Here is an 11,776-nt window from a genome sequence, read left to right on the forward strand (position 1 = left end):
TCGTGTACCAGTTGCGTCAAGGCCTGCATTTTGTTCCGAAAGCGCATGACATACTCGATAACCGACACTCCAGGGATGGCCAAATCCCCTTCCCAAGCCTCTTTCACCAGAGCCAGGGGGCCCCGCACACGTCGCCCGTACAGGAGCTCAAACGGTGAGAATCCCGTTGAGGCCTGTGGAACCTCCCGGTAAGCAAATAACAGGTGGGGGAGATACCGCTCCCAGTCACGCCCATGGGAGTCGACCAACATCTTAAGCATCTGCTTTAAGGTGCCATTAAACCGCTCGCACAGGCCATTAGTCTGTGGATGGTACGGGCTGGCCACCAGATGTCGCACCTGGACTTGCTTACAGAGGGCCTCCATCAGCTGGGACATGAATTGGGTCCCCCGGTCAGTGAGCATTTCCTGGGGAAAACCCACTCGGGAGAAAATCTCCAGCAATGCGGTGGCCACCTTGTCAGCCCGAATGGACGACAAGGCCACTGCTTCTGGGTACCGGGTGGCATAGTCCACTACCGTCAGTATGAAGCGTTTCCCGGAGCTGCTGGGGATGGCCAGCGGGCCGACCAGATCCACAGCCACCCTCCTGAAAGGCTCATCGATGATTGGCAGAGATACCAGTGGGGCTTTGGGGTGTGGCCCCGCCTTCCCCACTCTCTGACAGGTTTCACACGAACGGCAGTAGGCAGCCACATCGGCCCCCATTTTTGGCCAGTAGAAATGCTGGTTTAACCTGGCCTTGGTCTTAGCGATCCCTAGGTGTCCGGCCATCGGAATCTCATGTGCGATCCGCAACAACTCCGTCCGGAACGGATAGGGTACCACCAACTGTCGGTCCCTGGGCCACGCCTCCGGTGAACCCTGCTGGACCGTGACCCGGTACAGCCGTCCTTGGTCCCAGACCACTCGCTCTGGGTCCGAGTCCGAGGGAGGCTGTGCCGCCTGCTCCTTTAGAGCTTTCAGGCTGTCGTCAGCTTCTAACGCTGCCTGAAACCCCTGACTAGATGTGGCCAGAATCGACGAGACTGTCACATCTTCGGTCAGTACCCCGGGACCTGTGTCCTGGCCTCCACCTGACTCGGCTGCCACTTGGTCAGAAGGGGAAGAGCTATCGGACCTCCGGGAGGCCCCTTGGCTTCCAGCACTCCCACTGCGGGTGACAGCGGCCACAGCCGCTGCGACCGTGGGTCGTGCCTGCTCCTCCTCCGTTCCTGACCAAGTCGCCGGTTCAGGCAGACCTACCTGGCTTCCTGACACCCCGGTTGTGGGGGAACCATGTACCGAGATCTTACCTGGGAGCACTTCCGCTCCTGGACCGGCCCCAATCTCACCTGCCTGTTCCCCCCCTGCAGCAACAGAACCCCGCTGTGAAATCTCTGGGGACCCCACATTGGCTGTGGTAGCCCCCACCCCACACACTGGTCCTCCCCCTGCAGCACCCTGCTCTCTGCTTATCCCTGCAGAGGGCAGCAGATCCCAGCTCACTGGCTGATCACTTGTAGAGGCATGGTCACACCTTTCTCTGACCCCCTCCCCTGTCACAGCTGCAGCTGTGTGTGTGTCTATGGTGTCTATGCAAGCAGAAGTATCAGAGTTCACTCCCTCCTCCCTTACATCATTCATAGATAACACATTAACATTGTCCGGAGGCCTGTCAGTACTGGCTGAAGGTTCAGCCCTTGGGGGGGGCCCAAACTGGGAGGTTATCTGCCCCAAATCTGTCCCAAGTAGCACGTTTGCAGGGATCCGATCAGTTACCCCCACCTCTCTCACCCCTCGCCCTGCGCCCCAGTCCACATAAATGTCAGCAACAGGCAGCGCCGGGTCAATGCCTCCAATCCCGGGGACAGCGAGGGTTTTTCCAGGGATCAAGTCTTGGGGGGACACCATCTCAGGCCGCACCAGAGTCACCTCCGAGGCGCTGTCTCGCAGTCCTATGGTCACAGACTGGCCGACGGTGACAGGTTGGAAGCTGTCCAGGGACCTACCACCACCCCCACCCACACAATACACCTTGGGCGGCCCTTGGGACGGGGACGGAGCCGGGGCCTTGGGACGCTGAGGGCACATGGCCTTGAAGTGTCCAGGTAGGTTGCACTGGTGGCACCGTCTTGGTTCTGCCACGGGCCTGGAGAGGGGAGTTGAGGGGGACACCCCCTGCAGTCTAGGGGCAGATGGGGCAGTCGCAGAATTCATCTTACCCCCTCTCCAGGTGCTGCTGGTGGCCGCTCTCCTGGCCTCAGGGGCCCGGTTGTTGGTGTAGTCATCGGCCAGGGCAGCTGTAGCCGTGGACCCCTTTGGCTTCTGGTCTCGGATGAACTGGCGGAGATCCTCAGGGCAGTTCCACAAGAGTTGCTCTGTGATGACCAAGTCCAGGATCTCCGGTCCGGTGGAAAGCTGCAGGCCTTGGGTCCAGTGGTCGGCAGCTCGGGCAAGTGCCCGCCGGTGGTCAGCCCAGGAGTCCTTTGGTCCCTTCTGCAGGGTCCGGAACTTCTTGCGGTAGGACTCCGGAGTGAGGTTGTACTGTTGGATCAGGGCCCGCTTGATTGTGTCGTAGCCCTGATCTGCCTCAGCAGGCAAGTCCCCAAGGATATCCAGGGCCTTACCCCTTAAACGGGGGGTCAGGTATTTGGCCCACTGGTCCTTGTCCAGATGGTGCTGCAGGCAAGTCCGTTCAAAAGCAGTCAAGAAAGAGTCCAAGTCTCCATCCTTCTCCAGCACTGGGAAGTCCTCAACACGGACCTTTGGAAGTTTGGTGTCTCGAAGGTCACGGGTGGCTGATGAGGGCCGGAGCTGAGCTAGCTGCAGCTGGTGGTCACGGTCTGCCTGGCGCTCTCGCTCTTTACGCGCTGCCTGCCGCTCCGCAGCCTCAGCCTCACACGCTGCCCTGCGCTCCGCAGCTTCACGTTCTGCCCTGCGCTCTGCCATGAGTTCCTTGTAGCCCTCCCGGTCTCCAGCCTGGAGTAGGGCCATAGCCATTTGAAGAAGGCTATCCGAGCCTCCCAGGCTCGGTGGAATGGCACGTGGTGATCTGCGGCCCGCTGCGGAGCCTGGTGATTCACTGTCCATTGCAGAGCGGAGGACTGGCATCTGGCTCGTTGAGGACCCTTGGGTGAGCTGCTCCTCATCTTGTCCATCAGTGCCAGGTTGTGCGATGTCCTCTGCAGAGCTGTTCTCTGGCGTCGGGCTCTTGGAGGGCTCGTGGACAACCTCCTCATCGTCTCTGGCCTGAGCATCGGCCATTCCTTTGGCTTTGCTCCTGGTGCTCTCAGCCATTGTTGCAGACTTTTGGTCACTGACACAGAACTGACACCTGATGCCTCCACACACCTTACAGTAACTGCACTCTGACACTCTAGTGTTGAGCTGGTCTGAAGACCCCAGCAGCCACAGCTGCTGCAGGCAGTCTTTAGTGTCTGGGAGTATGGGTCTCACACTCACACACACTATTATCTCGATCCCACCGCTTGCCACCAATATGTCACGAACCACCGGGGGGGGTCACTCAGAAATCCCCCGCGCTGGCTACCAGTACGTCACAATCGGGGGGTAACAAGTGGGGGTCACCCCTCCTTTATACCTCCCGACCGACAGACAGAGCACGTGACGCGCTCTCTAGCGCCCCTCTTATAGTCAGGCCAATTATGGAATTGCCCGACAATAAGCAAGGAGGCCGCTATACTACTTATGCCGATTATTGAAGGGTCCCCGGTGAGAGTAGGGTATATATTCCCCCGACCTCCGCGGGCGGAATATATAAAACCTCCCCGAATCTCACTGGCCTCCCCACAATAATCCTTGGCACAACTCGCTGCCACCAACCGCTTCACGGTAACTATTAGCCGAACACACAGACGTGGGATTCAAGATCGAGTTAACAGAACAGCCCAAGATTAATTATATAATTTAATCAGCCTAAAGCCACACTAGAAAATACAATATATACAATAGGGAATCTACAGAATATACATAGGTCAGAGTACAGTTACAATCAAAGCATGGGTTACAAACAGGCATACACAGTTCCAGCAGTTACCTTGTGCGTCTGGCCACAGGGGGGCGCTGCAGACCAGGTTTCTAGGATCCTTCCCACAGATGTTTCCTACACGTGACCCCCGGCGAAAGAACACTGGAAAATGGCCGAAGTAGGGTTATCAACCTGGGCAAATCCAGGTCCCCTCCTACCTTAGTGACCTCAGAGGGAGCACTGCTCCACCCCTGGCTGGAGTTATGGACAATATCCACAACAGGGGATATGGCCATAACTTGGCCTGGGAGCGTCGTAGGCAGACGCCAACGCTCTCATTGTGACAGTTATGAATTTAGCTACAGAACGAGAGGACTCATGACTTGTCTACTAGTTCCCCATTGGCTGATATCACGCCTGGGGTATTTCCCCAGGTCCTGCTCCCATAAAAAGGGTGTGCCAGCCTCGTCCGCATGCGGAGACACCATTTTTATGGTTGCCATATTTATCGGAAATATGGCTTGCGAGATATGAACCATTTTTTACTGGAGTCGTTCTGTCTGGATACTTCCATAGCCTTATAATGAGATACAACTCTTGTTACAGGGTGACGGCAGGGGGTCATCCTGTGTCCATTGTTCCCAGGTCATCTAATCTCCATATCACAGGAGATGGCCATGGGATGTGTTGCTGGGATGTGACACCTTCCCAGATGGTGGACATTGAGAACAAGAAGGGAGGGGGCACTGCCAGGGAGTGATGAGAGCGATTATGACTGGCAATCATAATCCCTCTTCATATCCCAGGATTTGCCTCACATGATTTAACCCCATATTTCCAATTTTCACAAGGGGAATATGTAAAAAAGGCTCCATAATGTGTACAACATACAGTACAGAGAGAGGTGTGTACAACATACAGTACAGAGAGAGGTGTGTACAACATACAGTACAGAGGTGTGTGTACAACATACAGTACAGAGAGGGGTGTGTGTACTGCTTACAGTACAGAGGTATGTACAACATACAGTGCAGAGGGGTGTGTGTGTACAACATACAGTACAGAGAACTGTGTGTTTGTGTGTGTGTACACAACATACAGTACAGAAAGGGGTGCGTGTACAGCTTATAGTACAGAGGTGTGTACAACTTACAGTACACAGAGGGGTGTGTACAGCTTACAGTACAGAGAGGGGTGCCTGTACAGCTTACAGTACAGAGGTGTGTGTGTGGCTTACAGTACGTAGAGATGTGTGTGTGTACAGCTTACAATAGAGAGAGGTGTGAACAACATACAGTACAGAGAGGGGTGTGTGTACAGCAACAGTACAGAGAGGTGTGTGTATAGCTAACAGTACAGAGTTGTGTACAACATACAGTTCAGAGAGGTGTGTGTACAGCTTACAGTACACAGAGGTGTGTGTGGTTTACAGTACAGAGATGTGTACAGCTTACAGTACAGAGAGGTGTGTGTACAGCTTACAGTACAGAGAGGGGTGTGTGTGTGTGTGTGTGTGTGTGTGTGAACAGCTTACAGTACAGAGAGGTGTGTGTGGCACCTCTGAGACTCTGGTAGCTACAAGGTACTGCGCCTCAGTTAAGGTGCGGTACCCATCTCAGGTAAGGGGGGGGGTTAATCACCGGTGTTCCAGATTCACACTTACATACGGCTTAGGAGCTTTCATACAGGGTGGGATAGCTCAGGGTAGGCAGGGGGGTGGCCATCACGATACATGGTACTTCCCAGGGGGCTGGTTCTACTTGGGGGTAGAAGTAGGCGCAACACACATCAAAAACAGATCCATCGGGACCATAGTTCTGACAAGACACCTTTGGAATTCTTGGACTTTATTAGGCCTCGGGCTTGGAGCGTGATCTCGGCCAGGTTACCTAACTGCAGAGGGGGACATCCTAGAAAAGGGACATTCTCCTTCTCTCTCTTAAAACACCGGTGGTGGCCACTTACTTGCCCTGGGATTGACCGGAGCCCACGACAGCAGAGACCAGCACCTGGGTGCAGCTTTAAATCAGTGAGTAAAAGAACCTGGAACAGCAGTTGCCGACTCAGACTCTGACTAGCAACACTGTTGCCCCGCGCTCCGGCGCTTCCACGGGACTGCCACTTCCCCCGTTATCCACCCAGGGCCCGCTCCGCCTGTGGAGAGCGACACCATCCTGGCTGCCAAAACATCTGCCCCGGTGAGGAATTCTGCAGGGGCGGGTACTCCCTGGCCGCATACCACAGGTGGCGTCACGATAAACTTTCCCTAATACCCCTCTTCCCCCACCATTTACTGTACGCCTCGGGCCAACGGGCAAGGCCACCCGTGACATCGCCTGACCCGACCCGCGACTACCCGGCAACGAGTAGGTTAACCACCTGACCCGTGAGGCGCTACATATGTACAGCTTACAATACAGAGAGGTGTGTGTGTGTGTGTACAGCTTACAGTACAGAGGAATGTGTGTGTGTACAGCTTACAGTACAGAGAGGGGTGTGTGTGGCTTAGGCTGCTTTCACACATCCGTTTTTTTTCTGAGCGGTACAATCCGGCTCAAAAACCTATGCAACGGATGCGGCGAAAAAAACGGATCCGTTGAATAAGTTTTTCCATGCAGCCCGTCCGTTTTTTGAAGGTTGCGGCTTGATACTGAGTATGCGCAGTTCAAAAAACGCATCCGGCGGCCGGATGCGTTTCTTGCCGCAGGACGCCGCATCCGGCGTCCATAGGCTTGCCTTGTAAATCGCGCCAGATCCGGCGCGATGTGTTTTTTTTGCCGCACAAAAAAACGTGCCAGGCAACGTTCCATCCGGCCGCCGCATGGGCTAAATATGCCGGACGCAACGCAAGGCCATGCGGCACAATACGGCGCTAATGCAAGTCTATGCTGAAAAACGCAAACGGCGGCAAAAAAACCCGGTTGCGTTTTTTCTGCAAAGCGCCGTATTGTGCCGCTCAGCAAAAACTGGATGTGTGAAAGCAGCCTTACAGTACAGAGGTGTGTGTGTACAGCTTACAGTACAGAGGTGTGTGTGTACAGCTTACAGTACAGAGAGGTGTGTGCATAACATACAGTACAGAGGTGTGTGTACAGCTTACAGTACAGAGGTGTGTGTATAACATACAGTACAGAGGGGTGTGTACAGCTTACAATACAGAGAGGTGTGTGTATAACACAGTACAGAGGTGTGTGTATAACACAGTACAGAGGTGTGTGTGTACAGCTTACAGTACAGAGGTGTGTGTATAACATACAGTACAGAGGGGTGTGTACAGCTTACAGTACAAAGAGGGGTGTGTATAACACAGTACAGAGGTGTGTGTATAACACAGTACAGAGGTGTGTGTGTGTATAACATACAGTACAGAGGTGTGTGTGTGTGTATAACATACAGTACAGAGGTGTGTGTGTATAACATACAGTACAGAGGTGTGTGTGTGTGTATAACATACAGTACAGAGGTGTGTGTGTGTATAACATACAGTACAGAGGTGTGTGTGTGTGTGTGTATAACATACAGTACAGAGAGGGGTGTGTGCGGCTACAGTACAGAGAGGTGTACAGCTTACAGTACAGAGGGGTGTGTATAACACAGTACAGAGAGGGGTGTGTATAACATACAGTACAGAGGGGTGTGTATAACACAGTACAGAAATGTGTGTATAACATACAGTACAGAGTGGTGTGTGTACAGCTTACAGTACAGAGGGGTGTGTATAACATACAGTACAGAGAGTGGTGTGTACAGCTTACAGTACAGAGAGGGGTGTGTATAACATACAGTACAGAGGTGTGTGTACAGCTTACAGTACAGAGGGGTGTGTATAACACAGTACAGAGGTGTGTGTATAACATACAGTACAGAGGGGTGTGTGTATAACATACAGTACCGAGGGGTGTGTGTATAACATACAGTACAGAGGGGTGTGTGTGTGTATAACATACAGTACAGAGAGGGGTGTGTGCGGCTACAGTACAGAGAGGTGTACAGCTTACAGTACAGAGGGGTGTGTATAACACAGTACAGAGAGGGGTGTGTATAACATACAGTACAGAGGGGTGTGTATAACACAGTACAGAAATGTGTGTATAACATACAGTACAGAGTGGTGTGTGTACAGCTTACAGTACAGAGGGGTGTGTATAACATACAGTACAGAGAGTGGTGTGTACAGCTTACAGTACAGAGAGGGGTGTGTATAACATACAGTACAGAGGGGTGTGTATAACATACAGTACAGAGAGTGGTGTGTATAACATACAGTACAGAGGGGTGTGTATAACATACAGTACAGAGAGTGGTGTGTATAACATACAGTACAGAGGGGTGTGTATAACATACAGTACAGAGGGGTGTGTGTATAACATACAGTACAGAGAGGGGTGTGTGCGGCTACAGTACAGAGGTGTGTGTATAACATACAGTACAGAGGGGTGTGTGTATAACATACAGTACAGAGGGGTGTGTGTATAACATACAGTACAGAGGTGTGTGTGTATAACATACAGTACAGAGAGGGGTGTGTGCAGCTACAGTACAGAGGTGTGTGTACAGCTTACAGTACAGAGGGGTGTGTGTATAACATACAGTACAGAGGGGTGTGTGTATAACATACAGTACAGAGAGGGGTGTGTGCGGCTACAGTACAGAGAGGTATACAGCTTACAGTACAGAGGGGTGTGTATAACATACAGTACAGAGAGGGGTGTGTACAGCTTACAGTACAGAGAGGGGTGTGTATAACATACAGTACAGAGGGGTGTGTATAACACAGTACAGAGGTGTGTGTACAGCTTACAGTACAGAGAGGGGTGTGTATAACATACAGTACAGAGGTGTGTGTACAGCTTACAGTACAGAGGGGTGTGTATAACACAGTACAGAGGTGTGTGTATAACATACAGTACAGAGGGGTGTGTGTATAACATACAGTACAGAGGGGTGTGTGTATAACATACAGTACAGAGGGGTGTGTGTGTATAACATACAGTACAGAGAGGGGTGTGTGCGGCTACAGTACAGAGAGGTGTACAGCTTACAGTACAGAGGGGTGTGTATAACACAGTACAGAGAGGGGTGTGTATAACATACAGTACAGAGGGGTGTGTATAACACAGTACAGAAATGTGTGTATAACATACAGTACAGAGTGGTGTGTGTACAGCTTACAGTACAGAGGGGTGTGTATAACATACAGTACAGAGAGTGGTGTGTACAGCTTACAGTACAGAGAGGGGTGTGTATAACATACAGTACAGAGGGGTGTGTATAACATACAGTACAGAGAGTGGTGTGTATAACATACAGTACAGAGGGGTGTGTATAACATACAGTACAGAGAGTGGTGTGTATAACATACAGTACAGAGGGGTGTGTATAACATACAGTACAGAGGGGTGTGTGTATAACATACAGTACAGAGAGGGGTGTGTGCGGCTACAGTACAGAGGTGTGTGTATAACATACAGTACAGAGGGGTGTGTGTATAACATACAGTACAGAGGGGTGTGTGTATAACATACAGTACAGAGGTGTGTGTGTATAACATACAGTACAGAGAGGGGTGTGTGCAGCTACAGTACAGAGGTGTGTGTACAGCTTACAGTACAGAGGGGTGTGTGTATAACATACAGTACAGAGGGGTGTGTGTATAACATACAGTACAGAGAGGGGTGTGTGCGGCTACAGTACAGAGAGGTATACAGCTTACAGTACAGAGGGGTGTGTATAACATACAGTACAGAGAGGGGTGTGTACAGCTTACAGTACAGAGAGGGGTGTGTATAACATACAGTACAGAGGGGTGTGTATAACACAGTACAGAGGTGTGTGTACAGCTTACAGTACAGAGAGGGGTGTGTATAACATACAGTACAGAGGTGTGTGTACAGCTTACAGTACAGAGGGGTGTGTATAACACAGTACAGAGGTGTGTGTATAACATACAGTACAGAGGGGTGTGTGTATAACATACAGTACAGAGGGGTGTGTGTATAACATACAGTACAGAGGGGTGTGTGTGTATAACATACAGTACAGAAGGGGTGTGTGCGGCTACAGTACAGAGAGGTGTACAGCTTACAGTACAGAGGGGTGTGTATAACACAGTACAGAGAGGGGTGTGTATAACATACAGTACAGAGGGGTGTGTATAACACAGTACAGAGGTGTGTGTATAACATACAGTACAGAGGGGTGTGTATAACACAGTACAGAGGTGTGTGTATAACATACAGTACAGAGGGGTGTGTGTACAGCTTACAGTACAGAGGGGTGTGTATAACATACAGTACAGAAAGTGGTGTGTACAGCTTACAGTACAGAGAGGGGTGTGTATAACATACAGTACAGAGGGGTGTGTATAACATACAGTACAGAGAGTGGTGTGTATAACATACAGTACAGAGGGGTGTGTATAACATACAGTACAGAGAGGGGTGTGTACAGCTTACAGTACAGAGGGGGGTGTGTGTATAACATACAGTACAGAGGGGTGTGTATAACATACAGTACAGAGAGGGGTGTGTACAGCTTACAGTACAGAGAGGGGTGTGTATAACATACAGTACAGAGGGGTGTGTATAACATACAGTACAGAGAGGGGTGTGTACAGCTTACAGTACAGAGAGGGGTGTGTATAACATACAGTACAGAGGGGTGTGTATAACATACAGTACAGAGTGGGGTGTGTGTACAGCTTACAGTACAGAGAGGGGTGTGTATAACATACAGTACAGAAGGGTGTGTATAACATACAGTACAGAGGGGTGTGTATAACATACAGTACAGAGAGGGGTGTGTACAGCTTACAGTACAGAGAGGGGTGTGTATAACATACAGTACAGAGGGGTGTGTATAACATACAGTACAGAGAGGGGTGTGTGTACAGCTTACAGTACAGAGAGGGGTGTGTATAACATACAGTACAGAGAGGTGTGTATAACATACAGTACAGAGGGGTGTGTATAACATACAGTACAGAGAGGGGTGTGTACAGCTTACAGTACAGAGAGGGGTGTGTATAACATACAGTACAGAGGGGTGTGTATAACACAGTACAGAGAGGGGTGTGTGTACAGCTTACAGTACAGAGAGGGGTGTGTGTACAGCTTACAGTACAGAGAGGGGTGTGTATAACATACAGTACAGAGGGGTGTGTGTATAACATACAGTACAGAGGGGTGTGTGTACAGCTTACAGTACAGAGGGGTGTGTATAACATACAGTACAGAGAGGGGTGTGTACAGCTTACAGTACAGAGAGGGGTGTGTATAACATACAGTACAGAGGGGTGTGTATAACATACAGTACAGAGAGGGGTGTGTATAACATACAGTACAGAGGGGTGTGTATAACATACAGTACAGAGAGGGGTGTGTACAGCTTACAGTACAGAGGGGGGTGTGTATAACATACAGTACAGAGGGGTGTGTATAACATACAGTACAGAGAGGGGTGTGTACAGCTTACAGTACAGAGAGGGGTGTGTATAACATACAGTACAGAGGGGTGTGTATAACATACAGTACAGAGAGGGGTGTGTACAGCTTACAGTACAGAGAGGGGTGTGTATAACATACAGTACAGAAGGGTGTGTATAACATACAGTACAGAGGGGTGTGTATAACATACAGTACAGAGAGGGGTGTGTACAGCTTACAGTACAGAGAGGGGTGTGTATAACATACAGTACAGAGGGGTGTGTATAACATACAGTACAGAGAGGGGTGTGTGTACAGCTTACAGTACAGAGAGGGGTGTGTATAACATACAGTACAGAGAGGTGTGTATAACATACAGTACA

Source organism: Anomaloglossus baeobatrachus, chromosome 1 (assembly GCF_048569485.1).
Source record: "Anomaloglossus baeobatrachus isolate aAnoBae1 chromosome 1, aAnoBae1.hap1, whole genome shotgun sequence".
Taxonomy (NCBI): domain Eukaryota; kingdom Metazoa; phylum Chordata; class Amphibia; order Anura; family Aromobatidae; genus Anomaloglossus; species Anomaloglossus baeobatrachus.